Raw genomic sequence first — 20,296 nt, 5'->3', positions numbered from 1 at the left:
AAGCAAGATGTAAAGTAAATAAATTCATATAGATAATAATCTCCAAGGAAGGGAGAAAGAAAATTTAAAATATATAAATATTTTTGAGGGTATATAAATACTAAATAATTAAATTTATGTCCTTTGATTTTAATACTTGAGATACAAAGGCAAAAATATATAGGTTTCTTGTGAGTTTGAAAACAAACTAATCTACAGGGAAAATTTAAATTAGCCCAGGACACACAGAGAAACCCTGTCTCAATAGATACTACTACTACTACTACTACTACTACTACTACTACTACTACTACTACTATTACTACTACTTTTACTACTACTTCTACTACTACTACTACTACTACTACTACTACTACTACTAAGAAAGAGAAGAAGAAATTGTTTTAAATTATTTTATTGTTTTAAATTATCAAAATAAAATAAGATCAGTGGTTATGGTGCATCCTCTTTGAAGGAAGTCAAAATAGAGCAGACCTAAATAAAAAAGAGGCTGCTAAATTAAATCAGTTTATATTTTTAATGACTTTGAACAGCTGGACAAAAGACATGCTATGTGGGAAGAGAGGATCTAGGGATCTAGCATTGTGTCGGTAGGAAAGAAGAAAGGGATTTGGATCCCTTTGAAAATAATAAGGATCAGATTTAACAGAGGAAAACACACTGACTGCAGACAAGAGAAAAACAAGAAGACCAAACAAGCAGGTGATGGTTTTACAGACTCCTCCAGTTAGGGACAGCTCTGAAACAGATTGAGACAGGAAAATGTCTCCTACTAGAATTGCAGCTTGTATGGCAAATGAATCTTGCTGAATATAGAATTTTCATAACTTATTATTGCATACCATTCCTTCATATGGCATGAGTGGAGATTTATGTTGCAATTTGGTCATATGATCAAACTCATTTGTTCTATTTTTCTTTTTAAATTGAAATTTTAATATACATTTCAAGTGTAATCACCTTTCCCCAGCTTGCCCTCCAGAAACCTCTAATCCCATTCCCCCACCCTCCCATTCCCTCCTGCCTCCCCTCCCTCACATTCCCCTACACTGGGAATCCAACCTTAATAGGACCAAGGGCCTCTCCTCTCATTAATGGCCAACAAGGCCTTCCTCTGCTACATATGCTGATGAATCCATAGGTCCATCCCTGTATAATTTTGGCATGGTGGTTTAGTCCCTCAGAACTCTGTGGCTTCTGGTTGGTTGATATTATTGTAGTTCTTTTTTTTTTTTGGTCATTTCTGTATATTTTTATTATAAAACATAAGCATAATTTCAAACATGTTTTAAATTTATACAGTATTTTTAAGAAAAATAGGCAAAAAAATCTATTAGCAATATATTTATGCGTTTTGGGTTTTGAAGTTCTCAGCTGTTCCTTTAAGATGATCCAGGAGTCAAGGTCGCCTGAGTGCAGGCTCTGCCTGCCCAAGGCAGCCTCAGGTCCACTTCTGTAAACTGGAAGGAAAACAAACCTTCTGGAATTTTTAGGCCATATGCACTGACCCATGTCTCACTACTCCTACTAAAACGCTGTAGCATTTTGGGACAGACCCAAAAGACACAAACCCTAAATTATTATTATTATTATTATTATTATTATTATAGTTCTTATTTGGCTGCAAACCCCTTCAGTTCCTTTAGTCCTTTCTCTAACTCATCCACTGGGGACCCTGTTCTCAGTTCAATGGTTGGTTGTGAACATCACCTCTATATTTGTCAGACTCTAGCAAAGCCTCTCAGGAGACAGCAATCTCAGGCTCCTATCAGCATGAACTTCTTGGTATCCACAATAGTATCTGGGTTAGTTAGCTGTATATGTGATGGATCCCCCAAGTGTGGAAGTCTCTGGACAGCCTTTCTTTCAACCTCTGCTCCACATTTTGTCTCTGTATTTCCTCCTGTCAGTACTTTTGTTCCCCTTCTAAGAAAGAATGAAGCATCCACACTTTGGCCTTTCTTCTGGAGCTTCATAAGATCTGTGAATTGAATCTTGAGTATTCTGTGTTTTGGGGTTAATATCCATTTATCAGGGAGCTAATACTAGGTGTGTTCTTTTGTGATTGGGTTATCTCACTCAGGATGATTATTTTCTAGTTCCATCCATTTGCCTAAGAATTTCACGAAGTCATTGTTTTTAATAACAGAGTAGTACATCAGGGAAAGGCAAATCAAAACAAACCTGAGATTCTACCTCCTACCAGTCAGAATGGCTAAGATAAAAAACTCAGTTGACAGCAGATACTAGCTGGAATGTGAAGAAAGAGGCACACTCCTCCATAGTTAGTGTGATTGCAAGCTGGTACAACCACTCTAGAAATCAGTCTGTCAGTTTCCTAGAAAATTGGACATAGCTACACCACTCCTGGGCACATACCCGAAAGTTTCTCCAACATATAACCAGGACACATGCGCCATTTTGTTCATAGCAGCCTTATTTATTATAGCCAGAAACTGGAAAAAAAAACAGTTGTCCTTTAACAAAGGAATGAACACATCTACACAATGGATCAAAATAACTTATAAGAAATGCACTTGCTATGACCAAACAAAAAGCAGGATATTATCTTTAATTGTTCGGTATACTCTGCACATTTCATAGAAATGTCTTTATAGAAATAGATATATTGCTTATAAGGTTTATGTATTACAGAGTAGAGGCTAAGAAAGCAAGATCCATCCATGAGGATGGTGGGACACATAATCCAACCACAGGCTGCTGTTTCCTCCTGAAACTTGATCCAGAACAGCTTCAAGAAAGGGTGCTGATCTTGGATGACCGTGGTTCATCTAGACTTTTAGACTGTTCCACTCAAGACTTAATTAATCTCTGAAATTTCTCAACATACTGAGATTGGACAGCATGCTATACCTAACCTTACCAAATTTTTGACTTACCAAATTTTCCAATTTCTTTTTGAGTCCCCAAACAGGAATTCTTTTCCCCAATTCAGCAGGAAACAATAATCAGAAGACAGTTGCATCATCCTTAATTTGTAGTAGATGGTTTTGATCATTTTATAGATTATAAATATGTTGTCATTTAAAGGAGTGATTTACCAATAAGTATGGTCATGGGCAGGGAGGAAACTAAATAGGAAGCTTTGACTCAGGGCTTTCTATTTTTTTTCCTTTTCTTTATCCTTCCTTACTTAGAGTAGGGGCAAAGGAATACAGAAGAAAAGGAGGATATAGAAATGTTGTAAGACACTAGACAAGGGTGTATTACTGAATCTAATTTTAAACAAAAACTTAAAACCATAATCTTATAATTGTAAAAATCTTGATATTTTAATGCAAAACTGAGATATTTTGTTACATTGGTATAGTATTTTGTATATTGAGACAGAAATAAGGTTATTGTTGATACTCTGGTATAGGTTGCCGTATATTGAACAAATTTATGGTTAATTTGACACACATAATATATATGTGTTTTAATGTTAATTTGAGGTATTGCACTTCTATTACAAACTGTGGAATGATAGAATTAGATAATAGATAAATAATTTATATCAAGTTATAAATTATTAGGGTTGGTTAAAAAATGCAAGTTAGTAGTCAGATAGTTACAACTCATGCTCATATTAGATTCTAGTTTAGTTAACTACAGTAAAATCTTTTTGAAAATATTCCAACAGTAAATAGCTAAGAACAATGTTTGACAATTCAGGTATAATCAATATAGAAAATAAGTCTTTAAAACCATCAAAAATTTTCAGATTGTAGCATTTAAAATTATTTCATTATTAAAAGATCTTTTGAATACAAAGCAGGTTTGTTCCTGACAGTGCTCACTATCTACGTAAAAGAAGATGATGAGCATTGGTAACCACCATAAGGTGCTTCTTCAATACTGGAAGGTTAGCCACTGGGCAGCAGAGAAAATGTCCAAGCTTCAACTACAGACAGATCTCTCCAAGAAAGGAAAAACTGACTTAGGAAAGGCAATTGTCAAGCTCTGCCAAGACAGAGAAAACAAGTCCTTCAAAGTTCCTGCTTAATAAAAGGTCTGTCACATGTTCTGAGCCAGAAGACAGAAGATAGAAGCTCCAGCTCCAGCTCCAGCTCCAGCTCCAGCATTATAGAGAGTATTAGAGACTGTCCAAGCAGGGAGCTGTCCTTGTCACATCTATTATTCTGTAGACTCTGTTCCTGTGTGTGCTGTACATTCAGGTAATATTTATTTTTTCTCAGTTCTCTGATAGGGTTGAAGACTAGATAGGTATAACCTTCCAATTAAGCTTAAGTTGTTCAGGATTTATGAACATGTTCTGGTTCTAAAAAGATGTTGTTAGGATGGTAATTCAAATAAAGAAGTTATGTTAAGTACACAACTTTGAACATACCAAAATAGGATAGATAATGGAATAGCTTCTAAAGGTGCCAAATATTACAGAACAGACATTGCAAAGTATATCATACTAGAGTTTTCCTAATATTTCATAATCACTATAATTATGTTCAATTTATATTTGAAAGAAAAAGAATCTTTTATTAGACTAAAAAGGTATTTTAGAGAGAATATCTTATATTTTGTATGGATACAAAACCTGCCAATTAAAGAGTCTATGTCCTATGTTTTAGGTGGGAAATAGAAGTGGGGTATCCAGGAGGCTGAAAGAATTCTGGATAGAACCAGGAGAAGAATATCTGCCTGAGAAGATATGAGGAGCAGGATGCATGGTACCTGAGCACAGATTACAAGCCATGTGGCAGAATGTAGATTAAAATCAATGGATTATCTTAAGTTATTATTCTACTCAAAGAGGAGTCTGTATATATGGTCAAAGTATTTGTAAATATATTTTGCGTCTGAGTCTTATTTATGGAGTGTGTAACTGGGAGTAAGAACTGCACCTAATTAAACAACTACAACTCAACTTCAAAGAACACAGAAGAAAGGGAGACAGAAGGATTTTTAAAGCCAGATAATCAAGAAGTCTGCTGAGACTCTGTCTCCTAGAAATTGATACCTAGACAAGATTTGAACAGTAGTAATAATAATAAAGATACTAATGTAGAAGAGGGACAATATCTCAAAGTCCCACCCACTGACAAATTACTATTAACAACTGACCTTTGAAAGAGGGATAATTAGTTTCTCCTAGGAACCAAGCCCTAACTGGTTATTTAATAGTAAATGGCTGGTCTTTACATTATATACACACAATAAGAATGGTTTAAACAAATTGTCCTTATACTTTTAGATATGAGTATATATATGTATAGTCAAAGAAAGGGAGGCCATCAATGAGAGAAGGAGTCAGAGAATGGAGCCTGGAGAAGGAGCATGAAAATGGTTAGAGGATGAAAAAGAAAGGGTAAAGTGGTGTAATTATATTTTAGTTAATATATACTGTGTGAATTTTTAAAAAATTAAGACAACATTCTAAATCTATATCAGAATTTCACAGACATAAACTCTGATATTACTATAAACAGAACACAAGTGTTAATATCACAAACAGGAAGGAATATATATATATATACATAATGAACTTGCACTTTACAGATATAAAGAAGCATTGAAATTAGAGTAAAACTTAATGTATTCTTTTTGTTTGTTAATGTTATGTTTTTTATTATTTTATCTGTATACCTCAAATGTTACCAGAGCTCCTTGTTTTTGACAAACATTTGGCCATATCAAATTAGCGAAGGAGATGTCCATTTGCTTCTCCTAGTCACATTTGCTTGCAACATTCTGTTCCTGATTCAGTGTGGGGATTTAAACACAGCCTTGCTCACAGCGCGATGTCAAGCAGGCTGAGATTAAAGAGGACTCTAGGAGTGAGGTACGCATCCTCAAAGAGAAAGCCTCTTGAGCTGATTCAGCTTCAGTATTCTGTATCACAGAGGTATTCTTCCATGTTTACTGTCTCAGGAACAGGCGGGCCATCTCTCTGTTCCACAACTGGAAGCCAAAGACCTGAATGTTCTTTTGTAGACTTTGGGATCACCACCATGTTCCTTTGAATGTGGAACCAAATCAGAACCTGGGCTGCAGTTTTCTTGTGCTTTGCGGCAATCTCTTTAATTTTAGGGTCCTCTAATAATGAAGGGTCCTCTGGGTTGACACTAGGCCTGTCTGTGGAGCCCAGAGGACTGTAGGCCATGATGGTGATGCCCTTGGAGTGACAGTACTGGATCAGTATTTCCTGGGTGAGGTAAGGGTGGTGTTCGACCTTGTTGGTCACTAGCTTATGTTTCAGTCCTGGCTTGTTCAGGAACCTTTCAATCTGGAAGTGGTTCAAATTGGAGATGCCCAGAGCTCCCACCAGCCCATGGTCCACCAGTTCTTCCATGCTCTCCCAGATTTCCAAGGACTGGTTTTACTGGTGAAGATACTGCCTTGATCCTCTTTTGGGAATAACAACTTTACTGGCTGAAGTCCTTGTAACCAGTGAATAAGATAGAGGTCTACATAGTCCACCTCCAGATGCATGAGGGTTTTCTGAAAGGTTCCCTTTAGCAGTTTTTTTTTTCTCAAAACAGGTGGGCCACAACTTGCTGACAAGGAAGAGGTCCTCCTGCCTCACAGCCTTCTCATTGCTCTTCTCTTGGATGGCTTACCCCACCTAATTCTTGTTGCAATATACATATGCACCATCAATATGATGATACCCGGCATCAGTGGCCGCCTTCACAGCTTCTTTAATTTGGTTTGGGGAAGATTTCCAGGAGCTCAGACCAACAATAGGTATCTCAGCTTTGGTACTGAACTCCATGAAGTTTGCCACCAAAATATTTCTGAGAGCAGATGTCTATGTCCGACTTAATGCATTCTTAAAGTTCAAATGGTTTATTATTCTAAATAAAACTTACAGATGACAATTTAATTCAGAATTTAAGGTTTTTATATAAATTTCCTACTTTTATGACTTTATCATAATATTAATTGAGAAATATTTGAGGAATATGAGTATTTCATTTTCATATATCAATTGACATGTGAATATTATCAATATCAATTAAGTTTTTTCAACATTGAAATAAATTTGATTAACAACAAAATAAATTTTATGAATACAATCTTTCATAGACGTCAATATATTTAAAAGCAGGAAATATTTGAGAACTTTAGTATTTTAATTACATAGCAACAATGAAGATTAATATTTAAATTACATAACATGTTCTTTGGACGGTGTATAACTAGTCATAAGTGACAAGTGCAGAGAACATAAATTATCTGTGCTAAAGGCCAGTTGGTAATCTTTCTTCAATAATTGAGCTAGTTTAAGAAATGCTATGATGTAAATATCATATACTTCATTTGTGATGATGTACTTGGATATAGTCAATTTTCTTCATATTAGTGTTTACAAAATATTTTCTAAATTTAAAAAAAAAAGAAATTGAAAGGAAGGGGTCTGCGCATATACTTTAGAGATTACAGGTACTTACAAATGAGAAGAATGACAAAAATTATATAACATTACTAGAATATACATGATCTGGTATAATTACTGATAGCATAAATACAATTAACCAAAGAAAATGAAAGTTATAAGCTATAGATTTGTATTCAGCAGTTCATAGCATGCAATAATAATAAATAATGCCCATTATTTGCATTAATGAAAGTTGCATTGTTGATTTTTTGATTCACAGAGAGTTACTATTTTGTGAGTTAAACTAGAGTAACACGCACAGAACTTAACCAAATGACTCATAGCTTATAATATGTGCAGTGTTTCACTTCTAATTAGGGACCCACACACTGATCTTTTTAGACAATTATTACTCTTATGATTAGTTTCTGAAGAACATTGTTTCTAGTCCTAAAAGGTTCTATATATCTATACATAGAATATACACTGATCATATTTACACTATCATCTCTTTTTATCATCTGACTGAAATAATAGATGTGAGTTATTTGTGCATTTTCAATTAAATCAAGATAACAACTACATCACAACAAAACAAAATCTATACCTCTAATATTTTGATAATTATATACAAATGGATTCCAATAATTCAGACTTATAATATTTTTTAGACTTTTTAAATTATAGGGTCATCTGTTGCAAAAAGTAATATCAACAATAATCTGAATATTAGTGCTTAAGTAAGCATTTAAAACATTATTATATTAACTAAATACATATGAAATTATAAATAATAACTTATTCCTGAATGAGTGATTTCCAAACTATCATTTGCATGACAATTGGTTACTAATTTCATCATTGTAATCCTGAGAGTTATGTGAGTATTTAATTCTTTCAATTAATTTATATCAATTATGTTAAATATTCTTGAAGAGAACTTAATAATTGCCTTAACTTGGGTAATCTTAATCAATCCAACCAATCTCTGATAAATTTTAGTAAATCATTGCTGAAGGACTACAATATAGTATTGAAAATGTGAACTTCCTTTTAAAAGCAAAAATTTTTGGAGGCAAAATTACTAATATTTGTGGAAGTAAGAATATCTTGAAATGAACATGTTTATAAAGTATGGAATTAAAATTAATTTTAATTTATACTTTTGTTTACATTCCATTAATAAATATTTACTCAGAAATAAGTTATACTTTATGCTTGGTTTAAATCCCTAAAGGAAGCTATCTCTCTTTAAAATGGTATTCTGAGGGTATAGAAATTCATAAAGATGTATATAATCTTGAACTTCACAAATGTTTAGGTGGCTGTCTTAATACAGCTGATAGCTGTATGGTGTTATTTTTTGTGATATCCTAAAGTAAATTTTTTTCAAATGGGATCTATACAGAAGCAGGGCAGAAAAAAAAGTGTAAGAGTAGAGGTGGTATAATAACATCAAAGAAACAATATTTTCCAGACACAACACAGCAGATACACATAGGAATCACAAAGCAAGCAACAAAATACAGAAGAGCCTCTCCAGCTCAAGAGAGACAAAATTCTAGCAAAAAAGATATGGGCTACTTCCCATTGCTAGCCAAAAAACCACTGTCATTTGATTGTTACTTGGTGAGGGAGACTCAATTTTTTTCAATGAAATTACGTTTTGCTTCATGCCCTGGAGTAGTTAGTCATCACTTAAGTGTCTGTAGATGTTTTTAAAAACAAAAAAAAAGGGGGGGGGAGGAAGGAGAGATAAGTGGTGATAGAAGGAAGGAGAAGTTAGGTGGATATGGAGATACGTATGTAGGAGCTGGGGAAAATTGTTGGGAATGAATATGATCAAAATAGATTATATGAATTGTTTTAAGAATATATAATAGCATTCTTTTAAAGTAAAACTTCAGAAAATGCCGACCATTTAGACAGACAGACAGAGTCATAGACAGATGATAGATAGATAGATAGATAGATAGATAGATAGATAGATAGATAGATAGATAGATAGATAGAGAGAGAGATAGATAGAGAGATAGATAGATAGAGAGATAGAGAGAGAGATAGATAGGTAGATAGATATAGGTGGATAGATAGATGATAGGCAAAATTGTATAGGCATGTTCAGTCAATAACAGAGGATACAATTTCAAAGAAAGAACATACATACATACAAAGTTCATACTCTATAATGTTATAAAATGAGAAGGCCTCCTAATATCCTGTGATTAAACATTTAATAAAATGTTTAATCTGAGAAAAGTACCTGATAGTTACTTTTCTTTCTTTCATTTTAAAATAATTTTAAATCTTTTTATACAGTTCAGTTTTATCCCCTTCCCACATTACCCTCTGACTATTCCTCATCCCATAAACCCTTCCCCTTCTCCAAGATGATAGCCCAACCCCACACCCCACTTCACTAGACTTCCCTACTCCCTGGGGCCTCAAGTCTCTTGAGGGTTGGGTGCATCTTCTCTCACTGAGTCCAGACCAGGAAGTCATCTGCTGTATGTGTTGGGGGCTTCATATCAGCTAGTGAGTGTATGCTGCCTAGTTGGTGGTCCAATGTCTGAGAGAGCTCAGGGGTCCAAGTTAATTGAGACTACTGGTTCTTCTACAGGGTTACCCTCCTCCTCAGCCTCTTCTAGATTCTCCCTGATTTAACCATAGAGGTTGCCATCTTCTGTCCAGTGGTTGGGTGTAAATATCAGCATCTGACTCTTCCAGGTGTTTTTTGGGTCTTTCAGAGGATAGGTCCCTTTATGTGAGTACTACATTGCCTCAGTAATGTCAGGTCTTGGGGCCTCTCCTTGAGCTGGATCCCACTTTGGGCCTGTTGCTGGATCTTTTTTTTCCTTGGGATCTTCTCTATTTTTGTCCCTGAAGTTCTTTCAAACAGGAATAATTATAGGTCAGAGTGTTGACCATGGGATGGCAACCTCATCCCGTACTTAACACCCTGTCTTTCTTCTGGAGGTGGGCTCTACAAGTTCCCTCTCCCAACTGTAGGGCATTTCATCTAAGGTCCCTGCCTTTGAGTACTGAGACTCTCTTACCTCCCAGGTCTCTGGTACATTCTGGAAGGTCACCCTACCTCCTCACTCCTAAGGTTGCCTGTTTCCATTCTTTCTGCTGTATCTCAGGGCTTTAGTCTTTTTCCCTTACCCAATACCTGATGATGTTTCTCTTTTCGTCTCCCTGTCCCATTTCCCACACAGGTCCCTCTCTCCCTTCCCACTTTTGGTTGGTTTTTTCTTCCTCCCATGTGGGATTGAGGTCCTCAGCTTATTAACGTTTTGAGTTCTGTGAATTGGATGCTGGATATTCTGTACAATTCTAGCTAACATCCACTTATCAGTGAGTACAAACCATGCATGTACATTAGGGTCTGAGTTACCTCACTCAGGACGATATTTTTTAGTGTCATCCATTTGCCTGCAAAATTCAGGATGTATGGCTTGTTAATAGCTGAGTAGTGTTCCATTGTATAAATGAGCCACATTTTCTTTATCCATTCTTCTGTTGTAAGACATCTGTTCTGTTTACTTTTCAGTGACAACTTACTGGATTAAGAAAGACCAAAAGGCATTAATGAGAAAAATGTTGGGGGCTGTGAATTTTTTTTCTAGAGAGGAATAACAGTGAAGAGAAGACCCATCCTGAACGGAGCCAATACCATACCATGAGTTTGTATCTCAGACTGAATGAAAATGGAAAGGGAGAAAGTCTGCTGGATACCTTGACTCTCCCTTCTTGATTCCCTATTTTTTAGAAGCGTGAGGAGTAAGCCTAGTTGAACTGCATACCCATGATTAGGTAGCTAATATTTGTGAACTTTGAAATTCTAGTAACCACAATCCTGCCTTCCTCATATTTGGCTTTGGATTTCCTGAAAACATTGTATGATAAAAGGAACCATATCCCCTTAATGAGGCATACATTTACACACTTCACACATACAATGCACCTCCAGTGTGGCTCACTCGTAATCCTTTGATTTCTGAGTTTTAACTGATAAGGTATTACATTTCTTGTTTCTTCTTTCTGTCTAAATCTCTATACACTGGCTTAAATCCTACTCAGCTTGCTCTAGCATTTTAGACATTCTTTTTCTTCCTCTGAAAGCTTAATACTAATGTCTAAAAATTAAAAGTATAACCTCCTACTTCTGCGGGAATCACTATCCCTGGACTCACAGTATTACAGAGCAACAGTGATAAAAACTGCATGTTATTGGTACAGAGACAGACAGATAGACCAGTGGAATAGAACTGAAGACCCAGAAATGAACCCACACACCTATGGGCACTTGATTTTTGACAAAGGATCTAAAACCATCAAATGGAAAAAAGATAGCATTTTCAGCAAATGGTGCTGGTTCAACTGGAGGTCAGCATGTAGAAGAATACAGATCGATCCATGCTTATCACCATGGACAAAGCTTAAGTCCAAGTGGATCAAGGACCTCCACATCAAACCAGATACACTCAAACTAATAGAAGAAAAAGTGGGGAAGAATCTCGAACACATGGGCACTGGAGAAAATTTCCTGAAAAAAACACCAATAGCTTATGCTCTAAGATCAAGAATCGACAAATGGGATCTCATAAAACTGCAATACTACTGTAAGGAAAAGGACACTGTTGTTAGGACAAAATGGCAACCAACATATTGGGAAAAGATCTTTACCAATCCTACAACAGATAGAGGGCTTATATCCAAAATATACGAAGAACTCAAGAAGTTAGACCGCAGGGAGACAAATAACCCTATTAAAAAATGAGGTTCAGAGCTAAAGACTTCACAGCCAAGGAATGCTGAATGGCTGAGAAACACCTAAAGAAATGTTCAACATCTTTAGTCATAAGGGAAATGCAAATCAAAACAACCCTGAGTTTCACCTCACACCAGTGAAAATGGCTAAGATCAAAAACTCAGGTGACAGCAGATGCTGGTGAGAATGTGGAGAAAGAGGAACACTCCTCCATTGTTGATGGGATTGCAGACTGGTACAACCAATCTGGAAATCAGTCTGGAGGTTCCTCAGAAAATTGGACATTGAACTACCTGAGGAGCAGCTATACATCTCTTGGGCATATACCCAAAAGATGCCCCAATATATAACAAATACACGTGCTCATAGCAGCCTTATTAATAATAGCCAGAAGCTGGAAAGAACCCAGATGCCCTTCAACAGAGGAATAGATACAGAAAATGTGGTACATCTACACAGTGGAATATTACTCAGCTATCGAAAACAATGACTTTATGAAATTCATAGGCAAATGGATGGAACTGGAAAATATCATCCTGAGTGGGGTAACCCAATCACAGAAAAACACACATGGTATGCACTCATTGATAAATGGCTATTAGCCCAAAGGCTTGAATTAACCTAGATGCACAGAACACATGAACCTCAATAAGGATGACCAAAATGCAAATGCTTCACTCCTTCTTTAAAAGGAGAACAAGAATATCCTTGGCAGGGAACAGGGAAGCAAAGTTTAGAACAGAGGCAGAAGGAAAACCCATTCAGAGCCTGCCCCACATGTGGCCCATACATATACAGCCACCCAATTAGACAAGATGGATGAAGCAAAGAAGTTCAGGCCAACAGGAACAGGATGTAGATCTCTCCTGGAGAGACACACCCAGAATACAGCAAAAATACCTAGGCTGAATGCCAGCAGCAAACCACTCAACTGAAATGGGACCCCCCCATTGAAGGAATCAGAGAAAGGACTGGAAGAGCTTGAAGTGGCTCGAGACCCCATATGAACAACAATGCCAAGCAACCAGAGCTTCCAGGGACTAAGCCAAAGACTATACATGGACTGACCCCTGGGCTCCAACCTCATAGGTAGCAATGAATAGCCTAGTAAGAGCACCCGTGGAAGGGAAAGTCTTTGGTCCTACCAGGACCGAATCCCCAGTGTATGTGATTGTTGGGGGGAGGGTGGTAATGGGGGAAGGATGGGGAGGGGAATCTCATATAGAAGGGGAGGGGGAGGGGTTAGGGGGATGTTGGCCTGGAAACCAGGAAGGGCTACAACAATTGAAATGTAAATAAGAAATACTCAAGTCAATAAAGATTAAAAAAAAAGTATAACCTCCTTTCTTTTCAGCATCAGCCTCCTCCTTGTAGTTACCATGTTCTCCATTTTGTCTCCTTGTGTTTTCCTCTGTAACTTCTTAAAATCAACTTCAAGTTTCTCACTGATTCTATTTTTAAGTTATTTTAATGCAAATTGTTCTGTAAAGCATGATCTAAATAAATCTCTTTTTTTTTCCATTAAGTTGTCTCTAGTCAGTTATTTTGTCATAATTACATGAAGACGAATTTAAGTACCAAAGGGTTAAGATTTGTATATAAAATTGGGAGTGGATTTCGAAAGTATTTAGCAATTATGGGGCTATAGCCATAATTCTGGAAAACATGAGCTAACCTTTGTACCCCTTTCCCAGAACAGGGTATAAACTGAGGAAAGAACTTCCTGAGGGGTGTTTATCTGAGCAGTAAAATTTATATCAAGTCTGAAGGATGGGGAAAATAGCATGTCTTTGAATCTTACAAATACTGGAGGTAGATAAAGGATAGATAGATGATAGATAAAAGGATTGATACATAGAGCAATAGAAATGAACATGACTGCCACATTGTATGTGTAAAAAAACAGCAGCATTGAATAAGCTTTTATTACTCATTTACACTAATTTCATTCCTATATTAGGAATAATATTGATTTTACATGGTATGTCATTGTTACATTACATGGTATTTCTCATTGTTTCTTTCTGTTGGTTATTTAGAAGATCTTTCATTTTCTCTTAAATTCCTTTCTAGTTAATTATTGTTGACAATTTCTAAAAACAATTTTCACAACTATAAAATGTCTTTACTGTCTTACTTTCATTTTGGAGATCATCCAGAAAGCACATTTTTTACATGCCTTTTTAATAATGATAGCCATTCAGAAATAGAAGCAAAGCAAAGATAAACATAATGTAATGATTTAACTTATGAATTTCCACTGCTACTTTTTACCTCAAGCTTATTTAAATTAACATTCATTTTTGATGATACAAGCTACTTGGGAATACATGACATTGCTTGAAGCCATGCATTTCAAAACTCATGAATAAATTGCTTTATAAATAACAATCTGAAGTACTAACATAAAGGGATCAAAGCAAAGTCTTAAAAACTATAGATCTTTCGCTCTCCCCTCTATCCCCTCTTCTTTTATTTCATATTTTTATATACATTTCAAATGTTATTCCCTTCCCTGCTTTCCCTTCCAGAATCACCATATCCCATACACCCTCCCCATGCTTCTATGAAGATGCTCCCTTACCCACCCACCTATCCACACCTTCCTGCCTCTGCCTCCTGGCATTTCCCTACACTGGGGCATCTAGCCTCCACAGGACCAAGGGCTTCTCCTCTCATTGATGTCAGACAAGGCCATCCTCTGCTTCATATGCAGCTGATTCCATGGGTCTTTCCATGTGTACACTTTGGTTAGTGGTTTGGTTCCTGGTAGCTCTGGGTGGGGGGGTTGGATGGTTTAGATTGTTGTTCTTCCTATGGGGTAGCAAATCCCTTCAGCTCCTTCAGTCCTTTCTCTGTCTCCTCCATTGTGGACCAATTCTTAGTACAATGGGTTGCTGTGAGTATCCACCTCTGTATTTGTCAGTCTCTGAGAAAGCCTCTCAGGAGACAGCTATATCAGGCTCCTGTCAGCATGAACTTCTTGGCATCCGCAAAATTTTCTGGGTTTGGTAACTGTACATGGGATGAATGCTACAAGTAGGGCAATCTCTGAATGGCCTTTCCTTCAGTCTCTGCTCCACACTTTGTCTCTGTATTTCCTCCTGTGAGTATTTTTTTCCCCTTCTAAGAAAGAATGAAGGATACTTACTTTGGCCTTCCTTCTTGAGCTTCATGTGGTCTGTGAATTGTATCTTGGTTATTCTGAACTTTTGAGCTAATATCTGTTTCTCAGTGAATGCATACCATATGTGTTCTTTTGTGATTGCGTTACTTCACTCAGGGTGATATTTTCTAGTCCCATCCATTTGCCTAAGAATTTCATAAAGTCATTGTTTTTAATAGCAGAGTAGTACTTCATTGTGGAAATGTATCAGATTTTCTATATCCATTCCTCTGTTGAAGGACATCTGGATTCTTTCCAGTTTTTGGCTATTATAAATAAGGCTGCTACAAACATGGTGGATCATGTGTCCTTGTTGTATGTTGGAGCATCTTTTGGGTATATGCCCAGGAGTGGTACAGCTGAGTCCTCAGGTAGTACTATGTCCATTTTTCTGAGGAACCACCAGACTGATTTCCAGAGTGATTGTATCAGCCTGCAATCCCACCAAAAATGGAGTAATGTTTCTTTCTTCACATCCTTACCAGCATCTGCTATTACCTGAATTTTTGATCTTAGTCATTCTTCCTGGTATGAGGTAGAATCTCAGGTTTGTTTTGAATTCCATTTTCCTGAGGACTAGGGATATTTACCATTTCATTAGGTACCCTGTGGCCATTTGATGTTCCTCAGTTGAGAATTGCTTGATTAGCTCTATACCCCATTTTTTAGTGTGGTTATTTGATTTTCTGCAGTTTACCTTCTTGAGTTCTTTGTATATATTGGATAATAGCCCTCTATCAGATATAGGATTGGTAAAAACCTTTTTTCCAATATGTTCATTGCCATTTTGTCCTATTTACAGTGTCCTTAGACTTACAGAAACTTGGCAATTTATGAGGTTCCATTTGTTTATTGTCGATCTTAAAGCATAAGCCATTGGTGCTCTGTTCAGGAAATTTTCCCATTCCCATATGTTCGAGGCTCCTCCCCACTTTCTCTTCCTTTAGTTTCAGTGTATCTGGTTGTGAGATGGTAGACTGTGAAAGGAACCCCGATTCATGGTCAAGATAGGTCAATCTGAGTGGTCCCTAAAAGGGTTGGCAGGAGCTTTCCCAAAATCTCAAAAGATCAGGCCTCTGTCATGTAGCTAGAGCTCCTGACACCCCCTTTAGAGATGTTTGAGATAGATCAGTCACATAGGGCAACAGCTCAAATTCCTCCACCACAGGTGAGGACATGGCCACAGGTCAGGTAGGCTCAAGACAGATCATTTACATAGAAGCAGGACCATTCCCTCACATATGTAAATGAGATCTTCCCAAGCTCTCAGGCCAAACCACAGGAAGTACCTGCTGTCAGACACTGACTCATTCAAAAACTGTATTTAAGAATCCTATTCAGAAGGATTAAACATGTACAGGAATTAGTCTATCTTCTAAGAGCTGCAACACTGTGGCATGGCAAAAGATCTGCTCCCCTGAAGCTTCCCTGCCTCCCTCCCTGGCTAGTCAAGTCTCCTGGTGGCTCAGGCCCCACATGCTTCAGCAGCAGTGGAGCAACACCAGCAGCTGAGGCAGTGAAAGCAGTTTCCCCACCCTACTCAAGTTCTTTACCCTTTGTCTGAACCTGTGCACCTAGTCAGTCTATATATCATCATGGAAAACCCCCAGTGTGCATGTTGTAGGGCCCTGAAATGGCCCTACCTCAGAAGCGCCACCCACAGAGCACAGATTGACAAAGTGACCACTGCAATAGCAAGAGGGTATAAGGTTTTTAATCCACATACATGGGTTTGCTCATCCATGCAGGGAGAGGCAACCCCGAACCCAAAAAGCACACAACTTTTATTTGTTACAGAGGACAGACTTCAGCAACAGGGTTAGCTGGCCTATTCTCATTAGTGGTACAGAGGACAAAGGATCTGATCAGGTATTGGCTGGCCTGCTCAATGAACTGTTCTTGGCTCATTTGGTCACTTTCCTCATCTAGCCCTACACCTTGTCTTGGAGAATCCTTGGGAAAGGGCTAAGTTGGCATGTCCCTTAGAGGGGGAGAGGAACTGGGGGGCGGGGGGGGGGCTGGGTGGTCAGGCAGTGTCAGGATGTCATTTTGTGGTCATTCTTGGAATCTGCCTCAGAGAGGGGTAGGGGGAACAGTTGTTTCCATTAAGCCTGGTCACTCTGCCCACCAAGACCTTGCTCCTGTATTCCCTCGTTCTTACAACTTTGTTTCTTGCATCTGTGAAACTTATTTCTTCTTGCAACCCCACATCTGGTTTTGTGTGGAGGTCCTTGATCCACTTGGACTTAAGCTTTGTATATGGTGATAAGAATGGATTGATGTGCATTCTTCTACATGCTGACCTCCAGTTGAACCAGCACCATTTGTTGAAAATGCTATCTTTCTTCCATTGGATGGTTTTTTAGCTCCTTTGTCAAAGATCAAGTGACCATAGGTTTGTGGGTTCATTTCTGGGTCATCAGTTCTGTTCCAATAATCTATCTGCCTGTCTCTGTACCAATACCATACATTTTTTTTACAACTATTGCTCTGTAATACTGCTTGAAGTCAGGGATTGTGATTCCCCCAGAAGTTCTTTTATTCTTGAGTATAGTTTTCACTAACCTGGGTTTTTTGTTATTCCAAATGAACTTTCAAATTGCTTTTTCTGTCTCTATAAAGAATTGAGTAGGAATTTTGATGAGAATTGCATTGAATCTGTAGACTGCATTAGGCAAGAGGGCCATTTTTAATGTATATTAATTCTGCCAATCCATGAGGATGGGAGATCTTTCCACCCTCTGAGATCATTAATTTCTTTTATTTTTCTTTAAGATTTATTTATTTTATTTTATGAGTACACTATTGTTGTAAAATTATAAAAAAATAAAATGCTGTCTTTCATCCCCTACTAGATCCAGTACTGCAGTGCCCCAAGATATCTGCTAGATATCTTGCCAGAAGCACACATCCCAATTCCACTTCGGTCCAGTGTCTCTAGCTGCTACACACTTTCATAGAACACACAACACAATAACCTTTGATGTAATTGATAAGATATTATTGTCCACCTAAATATACAAAGTCCTGTACGCATCCATCCCTTAAGAACATTCATAACAACCTGTAAGGTACAGCATGGAATCTTACCATCAGCTTCCATGTTCTCTCTCAGTGACTTCCTGTCTTCCATTTCCTTCTCCTCCTCTTCCCTCAAACCTTTCTCCCGCCCATCCTTCCTTCTTATCCAATGACAGGCCTTGTTCTATCCTGTACTGGCCCTGGCCATTTTTTACAAATTAAATGGGGAGAAGGTTCTGAGGAAGTCACCTGAGTCCTGAGTATGTGACCAGGCAGTCATCCTTGGGGCAGAGGAATTGGCATCAAAATATAGATGACTCCAGGGAAAACTACAACATACAATACCTGTTTTCAGACACACCAGAAGAGAGCATCAGATCTCATTACAGATGACTGTGAACTACCATGTGGTTGCTGGGAATTGAACTCAGGACTTCTGGAAGAGCAATAAGTGCTCTTAACTGCTGAGCCATCTCTTCAGCCCTTTCTTCATTTCCTTTCTTCAGAGACTTGAAGTTCTTTTCATACAGATTTTTCAATTGCTTAGTTAGAGTCACACCAAAATATTTTATATTATTTTATGATTATTTATATTATTTTGTGACTATTTTGAAGGGTTTGGTTTACCTAATTTCTTTCTCAGCCTGTTTATCCTTTGAGTAGAGGAAGACTACTGTTTGTTTGAGGTAATTTTATATCCAGCCACTTTGCTGAAGTTGTTTATCAGGTTTAGGAGTTCTTTGGTGGAATATTTGGGTTTATGTAAGTATACTATCATATCATATACATATAGTGATATTTTGAATTCTTCAATTTTAATTCATGTCTGTTTGACCACAATTTGTTGTTTAATTGCTAAGGCTAGGATTTTTAGTACTATATTGAATAGATATAGAGAGCATGGGAATTTAGTGGGATTGTTTCAAGATTCTCTCCATTTACTTTGATGTTGGCTACTGCTTTGCTTTTACTATGTTTATGTATGGGTCTTGAATGCCTGATCTTTTTAAGACTTTTATTATAAAGTGGTGTTGAATTTGGTCAAATACTTTCTCAGCATTTAATGAGATGATCATGTGTTTTTGTTCCTTTGAGTTTGTTTATATAGTGTTGATGGATTTCCATATATTGAACTATCCCTGAATCCTTGGGATGAAGCCTACCTGATTATGATGGCTGATCATTTTGATGTGTTTGTGAGATTTTGTTCGTGAGAATTTTATTGAGTATTTTGCATTGATATTCATAAGAGAAATTGGTGCGAATGTCTTTTTCTTTGTTGGGTCTTTGTCTTGTTTAGGTATAAGCAGCATAATTGTGGCTTCATAGAATAAATTGGGTAGTGTTCCTTCTTTTTCTATTTCATGGAATAATTTGAAGAGTATTGGTATTAGGTCTTCTTTGAAGGTCTCACTCTTTCAATCTCTCTCTCTCTCTCTCTCTCTCTCTCTCTGTATGTATGTCTGTGTATGTGTTTCAGTGTGATATGCCTATGAGTGTGTATAAAGCATATGAGTGTGCATTGATATACATTTATTTACATATGTGAGTAGACTTGTTTCTCTGTGTATGTTAGGATATGGACAGACATGATTAAGGTTTATTAGAAATCTTCCTGTGTTCCACTGGTTGTCAGGCTTCCCTAGAATCCCATGTTTCTACCTCTAGATTTTAGGTGAGTTGTCACACAATCCAGCATTCTCTATCTTAGCAGTAGTGCTTTGCATAATAATTATTTATTATTTTAAGTGTTACAATTAAGAGAATATAGGACATTTTCATGAAATTAATTAATAGTATTTATAAAACAGAAAACAGATATCAGTGAGAACCTTAGTCACTTAAAATATAACTTATTAATTGTTACTTCTATTTTAATACTTGCCTAGAAAAATCATTCTCAGTCTTTATGTTATTTATCTTCCTGTGAGTATGCTTACTAAATGCCTGTAAGTTATTATGATGCAGAACAAACTCTACTTCTTACTGTATAGCA

At 37.0% G+C, this 20,296-nt stretch overlaps 1 pseudogene; it reads right to left on the bottom strand.

The window, feature by feature from the left end:
• Positions 1-5,877: 5,877 nt before the first annotated feature.
• On the bottom strand, positions 5,878-10,546 carry LOC116894574 (annotated as a pseudogene).
• Positions 10,547-20,296: the final 9,750 nt, after the last annotated feature.

Source organism: Rattus rattus, chromosome 1, assembly GCF_011064425.1.
Source record: "Rattus rattus isolate New Zealand chromosome 1, Rrattus_CSIRO_v1, whole genome shotgun sequence".
In the NCBI taxonomy this organism is placed as follows: Eukaryota; Metazoa; Chordata; class Mammalia; order Rodentia; family Muridae; genus Rattus; species Rattus rattus.
Note: the sequence above shows the minus strand (reverse complement) of the source record. Positions and strands in the feature narration are given on the sequence as shown.